Source organism: Vigna umbellata, chromosome 2 (assembly GCF_029865625.1).
Source record: "Vigna umbellata cultivar VRB3 chromosome 2, Vumbellata_1.0, whole genome shotgun sequence".
NCBI lineage: Eukaryota > Viridiplantae > Streptophyta > Magnoliopsida > Fabales > Fabaceae > Vigna > Vigna umbellata.
In genome coordinates this window covers 2005608-2014309 of record NC_142166.1, presented here as the reverse complement: position 1 = coordinate 2014309, position 8702 = coordinate 2005608, and positions in this window count along the sequence as shown.

Genomic DNA, 8702 nt, shown 5'->3' with positions numbered 1-8702 from the left:
TCAAGGTAAGTAAACTTCAATCAAACTCATGACAAAGATTTCAATCAAGATGTACACATGCTTTGGTGTTCACAAAGTCACTTAATATCCAACAAATGCTATTTTTCATGAATGATCAATCAACTAAACATGGATGTTCATGTGCTCAATGAATATTTCCTCACTAGGTAAGTTGTTTCACTCAAACACAAGTGTATAAGAGGTAATCACTCATTCACTCTACTATCACAATGTCACATAAATTGTCTTTGCCTTTCATTTAACCACAATCAAATAAATTCACAAGCATGCATCATCACAAGGACTTTTTCAATGGCTTATAATGTGGGTGGGCTAACAAGAAAATTTGTTTTTCTGGATCACAAAACCCTTGAGTTAAGAGAATCATATCCACACAATCATTCTTACTTTTCCCAACTTTCCTTTGCATTGAGCTTTGCTTTTTCTTTTCTTTTCTTTTCTTTCTCTTTCACATTCTTATTCTTAGCTCTTAGCTCAATGCTTTCAATTTCCCTTTTTATTTTCCAACAACCCCAAACTTGAACATTTATCAATACCACAAAATATTTTCTACTTAACTCAAGGTAAAGCTTTTCAACAAGGGTTTTTCAAATTATGTTCAAGGCTACGGGTTCAAATGATAGAACACATAGTGCTCTCTTTTAGTGGGCTAAATTTATGAATTTGGCTAATAAAAGGGTTACCAACAAATGGCCTTGATCATATGATGCAATACAAGCAAGTAATTCAATCATAGAAAACCTGGGCAAAGTCATTCATGTTTCCAAAGGAATAGCATTCAATCACAAAAACTCTGAAGCTCAAAACCTCACATATAAGTTCATTCATATTTGACATAAACATCCTGCATAATATCACAATCACATTCATAATATCATGCATTTGTTCACAAAGCTTGTGAATCACCTGTATAAACATGTAATGTGCACATCTCACATCAATTCATATCACAGCATCATCAAGCATTACTTATCAAACAATCACAATCATAAGCACACCATCATAACAGACAAAGTTTCCAATTGAGTACATCAAACACTATTCTAAAACAAAAGTAAATAAAACAAATCCTGCTCTAGTGCTTCGAAAAACTCAGCCCCATCAATGATGCTCTCTCCCAACCCCAAACTTAGATGGAAAGCTAGTGAGAAAGTGAGTGGAAGGGAGACTTTCTAAAGAGGAATGAAAGGAAAAATGTACAGAACCTTTGGAAAAGTGTTTAGGAGTGTGTGTGCGTGTGTGTAGAGAAGAATCTGAAAATAAAGGCTAAAGCGTGACTTAGGGTATAAAAATACCCTAATGGGCTCGAGTTCCGCTGAGGGGCAACCTAAGCCCATTCTGCGACACTACCGCTCAGCGGTAGTTTGCCGCTCAGCGGCACTTTCGTGAAGTGCTCTTCTTCTTCCTAGCTTAACCTAGGTGCCTCCTACTCATGCCCCTCACTTGCTCCCTGTAATTAAGTTCTCAGATCACTCAAACATTCAATCCCTATCATGCAACTAAAGCAGAATCAAAACAAATAATACAGATAAAATCAATCAACTGGGTTGCCTCCCAGGTAGCGCTTGTTTAACGTCACGAGCCTGACCCAATATCCACCAGCATCCATCAGTAGGTGCAAAATTTTCTTACCAACACCCATCAGTAGGTGTAACAAACCTAGTATCCTTCAGTGGATACTTAACCACCTAGCATCCTTCAGTAGATGCTATATCCCAACAAAATATTTACATAAATAATGTCTAAAAGTTCAAAATTACATCACCAAAACAAAAATTAAAAGTCCTTAAATCACTAGGTTGTCTCCCAGCAAGCGCTCTTTTAACGTCATTAGCCTGACCCAATAAAGTTCAAGTTCCTTCTTCCTGGTTGATGTCCAAATTCCACCAACTCCTCAACTGCTTCCGGTGTACTGTTTTGACTCTTCTAGAATATGGAGACTCTATCTTTATCATCTCCTTTTCTTTATAGCCTTTCACAACCCACAACTTGTTTTTGACTCGCACAGGTGTACCCAGTTGGAGTTGTTCTTTCATCCAGTCATCAGGAAGTTTCCTTCCTCTTCCAATCTTCTCTTTTTCCGATACCTGAAACAATAAACTATGCTTACCTTTAACCTTGGGCTTTTCATCTTGAGAGCTAGTCATGAGTACATCTTGAAATGCAGCTTTATGACTAGCTTCTTCCGCCTGCATCTGCCTCTCATCTTTGAAGACATCTACAACAAAACTCTCTTCTCTGTCTTGGAGCACCACTATACCTTCGTTCACATCAATGATAGCTTTGGCCGTTTTCATAAACGGTCTTCCAAGAATAATGGGTATCTTTTCAGTCTCCATCTTCATCACCACAAAGTCTACCAAGAACTGGAGTTTGCCCACACAAACTATAATATCTTCTGCTATTCCACAGGGTTCCTTTGAAGATCCATCTGCCATTACTAAGTTAACCTTTACAGGTTTCACATCAACATCACCGATCTGCTCCAGTAAAGAATAAGGTATCAAGTTAACACTTGATCCTAAATCGAGTAAGGCTTTGTTTATCCTCTTCTTTCCTATTGTGCATGGAATGGAGAAACCTCCTGGATCTTTTGTCTTTAGAGGAAATGGCTCCTTTTTAACAGCTTTATACTTTTTTGTATCTTCCTCTCTACGTCTTTTCCTTGTAGAGACTTCTTCTTCAGGTTTAGTATAAACTGCAATTTGTTGTAGTATCTGATTCCAAGGTACATCATTGTCCACCATCTTGAATAATTCTATAAAATCAAATTGCTTCTTTTGATTCATTGGAAAAGGAAAAATATCATTACTCTCTATCTCTCTTCTCTCTCCTTTCTCTTTTCTCTCTTTTTCTTTTTCTCTCTCTTCTTTTTCTTTTTCTCTCTTTTCTCTCTTTTATTTTTCTTTCTTTTCTCTCTTTTCTTTTAACTCAACTCTCTCATCATTTGTACTCTCCACCACTTTGCATTCTTCCCTGGGGTTAACCTCAGTATTAGCCCCAAAATTTTTTTTTGGCCTCTCTTCCAATTGTTGGGTAATCTGACCCATTTGAGTCTCCCAATACTTAATATAAGCCTTAGTGCTCTTTTGAGTAGACTCAGTTCTCTGTATGAACTGATTAAGAGTTTCTTCCATCCTTATTGACCTTTCATTTAGTATAGCCATCTGTTGCCATAAGGTTGGTTGTTGCTATTGCTTATTGAATTGCCCAGTTTGTCCAGCTTGCCCAGTTTGTCCGTGACCAATGCTTGGGTGTGGTTTCCACCCTTGATTAAAAGTCCCTTGACGGTATTCATTGGCCATGAAGTTTACATCTTCTAATGCTTCTACTGGAAAAGCGCATTAACCATTGATATGGTCTCCTCCACATACTTCACACAACTGTGATTGAGCCAGTGCAACAGTCTTTAACTCTTTTGGTAGTTCTGCAAGAGTTTTCGTAAGAGTCTCCAGTTGTTGAGTTAGTATCTTATTTTGTGCTAGCAAGGCATCATGGGTTTGTAATTGTGGAACTCCTTTTTGTTGTATAGGAGCTCCTCTTTCACTGTTGAGCTCATTGTCACTAGTAGCCATATTATCAATGATTTTTGTAGCTTCCTCTGGAGTTTTCCATTTGATATTTCCTCCTGCTGAGGCGTCAAGCATCATCTTAGTTTGTGGACCAAGACCTCCAAGGAAGGTTAGGACTACTTGCACATCATCAAAGCCATGCGTGGGTGTTTTTCTTAATAAGCTTTTATACCTGTCCCATGCATGCCCCAGTGATTCTTCCATGCCTTGCCTGAATGATGAAATCTCTTGCTTTCCTTTATTTACTTTTGATTGTGGAAAGTATTTGTTTAGGAACTTGGTCACCACTGCTTCCCACTCTGTAAAGCTTTCTTCTGGAAAAGAATTTAACCAAAGTTTAGCGTTGCCTCCTAGTGAAAATGGAAACAAGCTAAGTTTGATTGCTTCATCCGACACCCCATTTATTTTCACCGTGTTGCAGATTTCATTAAAAGTTGTGAGGTGCTCATATGGGCTTTCGTGAGACAACCCATTAAATTGATTACTCTTCACCAGTTGGATTAATGTTGGCTTCACCTCCATGCTGACTGCATTGACCCTTGGTCTTGCTATGATGTTAAAATGTTGAGGTCCAGTTATATTTGTATAATCTGCAAGAGTTCTTCTGGCATTATTATTCTCCATATTTTCAATGCTATGGTTAGAACCTTGTGGTGATAGTTGTAACAGAGTTTTCGGAGGAGGAAAAAGTTCTCTAGATGTACGGATTCTTCTCCTCCGTCTACTCTCGTCTAAACCTTCAAGAAGAGGTTCTGCAGTTTTCTTGCTTCTAGTTCGGATTGCTTCCTACATACACAAGAAAACAAAACCCTAGAAAAATTGGTTAGCACAAAAAGATATAAAAGAAGATATAAGATCAGAGATAACAAGATAAAATAAAAACAGAAAACAGAAAAAAATAAAAATAGAAAAATAAATTAAAATAAAATAAAATAAAAACAGAAAAATAAAATAAAATAAAATAAAATAAAATAAAAACAGAAAAAATAAAAACAGAAAATTCAAAATTCAAAATTCAAGTCAAAGATAATCAATAATCACACAAATGAAATAGTTACACCACGAGTCCCCGGCAACGACGCCAAAAACTTGATGACAAATTTATGAACACCGAAAAACGGCGCCACAAACTTGTTTAACAATCGACAAGTGTGACCGAATCGTATCAAGTAATAAAACAAGGTAAGACCAAGTATCGTTTTCCCAAAGGACTCACGGCCTAGTTTAGCTATGTGATTTGTTGATTATTTAAGACTTAAGAACAAATTGATTGTAGGTTTAAATGCAAGAGACAGTAATTAAATATGTATGCATGAATTTGATCAGTGGAGAAAAACAGAATACAAGCACTTCAATGAATTAGATGGATGAGTATGTTGTTGGGGTTATCAATTTTATCTTATCCACTCTCATATATTTTTAGGAATTCATCATTCTTATCATCAATGCTAATGCCACTCTCTAAATCACCTTGCAAGAAGGCCTATCCGTAATTACAAGTTCATACAATTCCTAGCATTCCTAGTAATTAGTTCTTAAAGTGCAGGAGCTTAAAGGCAACCAATATGCTATTGGGAGAAATTCCCCGGATCTAGACTCCCCGTACGTTCCCGTATCGACAAAATCAATAATCATGGCAATGAATGAGTTAAACAAAGCAAGCAATAAGCAAAGAGGAAAAACCCTAGCTAAAGATGAAAGAAAGCATATATCTTAAGATAAGACATTAAATCAAATTCCATATAAGAGAGTTTCAATAGACTACATTGATTCCCCAACAACAATACAAGGTTTAGTTCACCATATTCATGGTGAAACTAGATGAACAATAATGAAAGAATGAAAGATATAGCCCTAGAAAGAGGAGGAGGTAGCCTGAGCATCCAAGATCTTCCTTCAAGGGGTGGAAAAGAGAGTGTTTGCTTCGTCTCTGCCAAAGATACAAACCCTAGGACATCCTAAAGCTTATATACTATTCTAAAATTACAGAAAATTAGGCCCAAGCCCAAAAATAGTGCCGCTCAGCGGTAAGTGCGTGAGTTGTTTTTCTCCCCTCAGCGGCCTTTTCACCCTCAGCGGATCCAACGTGACTGCCTGAGTGCCGCTCAGCGGTAAACTGCCGCTGACCGGCAGTTGCAGCTTCTCCTTTTGCACTTTTTGATGTCTTTTCTGATTCCATCTCTGTCCTTCTTCACTTCTTTCACCAAATTCACCTTAAAACCTGCACAAAAACATTGAAATCAAGCATAAACCTGTCCAGCTCTCTTATTTCTAAAAATATGACCAAAAGCATGATTTCAAGCTAGTTTCTAAGTGTTAAAGGTTGGTTTTGGTATCAATTTTAAGCATGAAAATAACAGTTTTTCAACTGTTATCAGTACTCAATTTGAAACTTTGTCTGTTATGATGGTTTGCTTATGATTGTGATTGTTTGATAAGTAAGGCTTGATGATGGTTTGATATGGATTGATGTTGAGATGTACACATTATATGCTTATATAGGTGGTTCACAAGCTTTGTGAACAAATACATGATGTTGTGATTGTGATTCTGATATTAAGCAGGATGTGTATGTCAAATATGAATGAGCTTATATGTGAGGTTTTGAGCTTCAGAGTTTGTGTGAATGAATGTTATTACTTTGGAAGCATGAATAACTTTTCCCAAGTTTTCTATGATTAAATTACTTGCTTGTTTGCATCATATGATCAAGGCCATTTGTTGGTAACCCTTATATTAGCCAATTTCATGAAATTAGCCACTAAAAGAGAACACTTTGTGTTCTATCCTTTGAACCCTTAGCCTTGAACGTGATTTGAAAACCCTTGTTGAAAAGCTTTACCTTGAGTTAAGTAGAAAATATTTTGTGGTATTGATAAATGTTCAAGTTTGGGGTTGTTGGAAAATAGAAAGGGAAATTGAAAGCATTGAGCTAAGAATTAAGTATGTGAAAAGAAAAAGAAAAAGAAAAAGAAAAGAGAAGAAAAAGCAAAGCTCAATGCAAAGGAAAGTTGGGAATAAGTAAGAATGGTTGTGTTTATATGATTCTCTTAACTCAAGGGTTTTGTGATCTAGAAAAACCAATTTTCTTGTTAGCCCAGCCACATTATAAGCCATAGAAAAGTCCTTGTGATGATGCTTGCTTGTAAGTGTTTTTGATTGTGGTTAAATGAAAGGCAAAGTTGATTCATGCGACATTGTGATAGTAGAGTGAATGAGTGATTACCTCTGATACACTTGCGTGTTTAAGTGAAACACTTTATCTAGCGAGGAAAGATTCCATGAACATATAAGAACATCTTTGCTTAGTTATTGATCATTCATGAAAAGTAGCATTTGTTGGATAGTATGTGATTGTGTGAACACTAAAGCATGTGCTTGTCTTGATTGAAATCTTTGCAATGAGCTGAATTGAGCACTTACTTATCTTAAAAAGGGAGTTTTGAATGTGGTGAACCATTATATGGATTGATGGAAGGCTGAGTTACATCTTGTTTGCTTGAGGACAAGCAAAGTTTTAAGTTTGGGGTTGTGATAACGGTTGAAAAACCGTTACTTTTATGCTTAAAATTGATAGCAAAAGCAACCTTTAAGACTTAGAAACTAGCTTGAACTCATATTTTTGCTTTAGTTTATTGAATAAGAAAGTTAAAAGTGAATTTAATGGTTTTGTACAAGATTCCCTTGATTTTGTAGGCTAATTGAATGATTTGAAAGAAGAATTGAAGTACCGAATGATTGGAATGCTGAAAAGTCAACCAGAAACAAGAAAAGTCAACCAGTCAACAAGAAAAGTCAACCAATCAACCAGAAAAGTCAATCAGTCAACCAGAAAAGTCAACCAGTCAACCAGAATGCTGAAAAGTCAACCAGAATACAGAAAAAGTTCTGCTGAGCAGTAAAATACCGCTGAGCGGCACTTTTCAGGTGCCAAAATCACCGCTGAGGGGCAAAAACAGCAACTGGGGGCAAAATGGATCATGCGGCATTACCGCTCAGTTGTAAAATACCGCTGAGCGCCATTCTAAGTGGGCTTGGACCGGTTTTCTTTTGTTTTTATGGGCTTGGGCCTCATTTTCTGTATTTTTAGAATAGTATATAAGCTTTAGAACGTCCTAGGGTTTGTATCTTTGGCTGGGAGGAAGCAGAAACACACTTTTCACCCCTTTGGGGTAGATTGGGAGATGGTGACGGCTCTAATCTTCTCTTTCTAGGGTTTTTCTATCTCTTTCATTCTTTCATTATTGTTCATCTAGTTTCACCATGAATATGGTGAACTAAACTTTGTATTGTTGTTTGGGAATCAATGTAGTCTTGTGATGAACCAATATTTTCCTCACTTCACTTAGTTTAATGTGCTAGAATTAGTCGGGGAATTATGCTTAAACGTCCGGTATTTTCCTGTTTTTCCTAATTGTGCTTAATTTGATCGGAAATTCTTATTTTAACTAATTTGAATTATCTGAGCTTATTGTTTTGCATTATTAATTATGGGAAAATTTTGGATAACTTTTTGGAACATTAGAAAGCTAAATGAGAAATGGAAATTGAGCCAATGCATCTTAGCCATTTTTATTTTCGCTGGCTGCCGCGTGAATGTTGTGTCAACTTGTGTGTCTTCGTTTGAGTTCAATTCTTATCCGTTTTCCATGCAATTTTTTTTCATAGTTTCGTCTGGATGTCTATTTTAACATATAGTTTTTACTTTGTTCAAATTCATTCTGTGCTGTTCCCAGTATTTATTTTACTCTCATATGTCAGTCCAGTGATTACTGCTGTTTGTGTCAACTTGTGTGTCTTCGTTTGAGTTCAATTCTCATCCGTTTTCCATGCAATTTTTTTTCATAGTTTCGTCTGGATGTCTATTTTAACATATAGTTTTTACTTTGTTCAAATTCATTCTGTGCTGTTCCCAGTATTTATTTTACTCTCATATGTCAGTCCAGTGATTACTGCTGTTTGAGTGATTTCTAATCCGTTGCATTGTTTGCTTGCTGTTTAGTAATTGTGGTGGCTGGAATTGATCATTGGACAATGCTAAAACCTCCCAACACTCTTAAACAAGGCATACAACAGCTTGGCTTTATTGAATAGCAAAGAAAAAAAAAT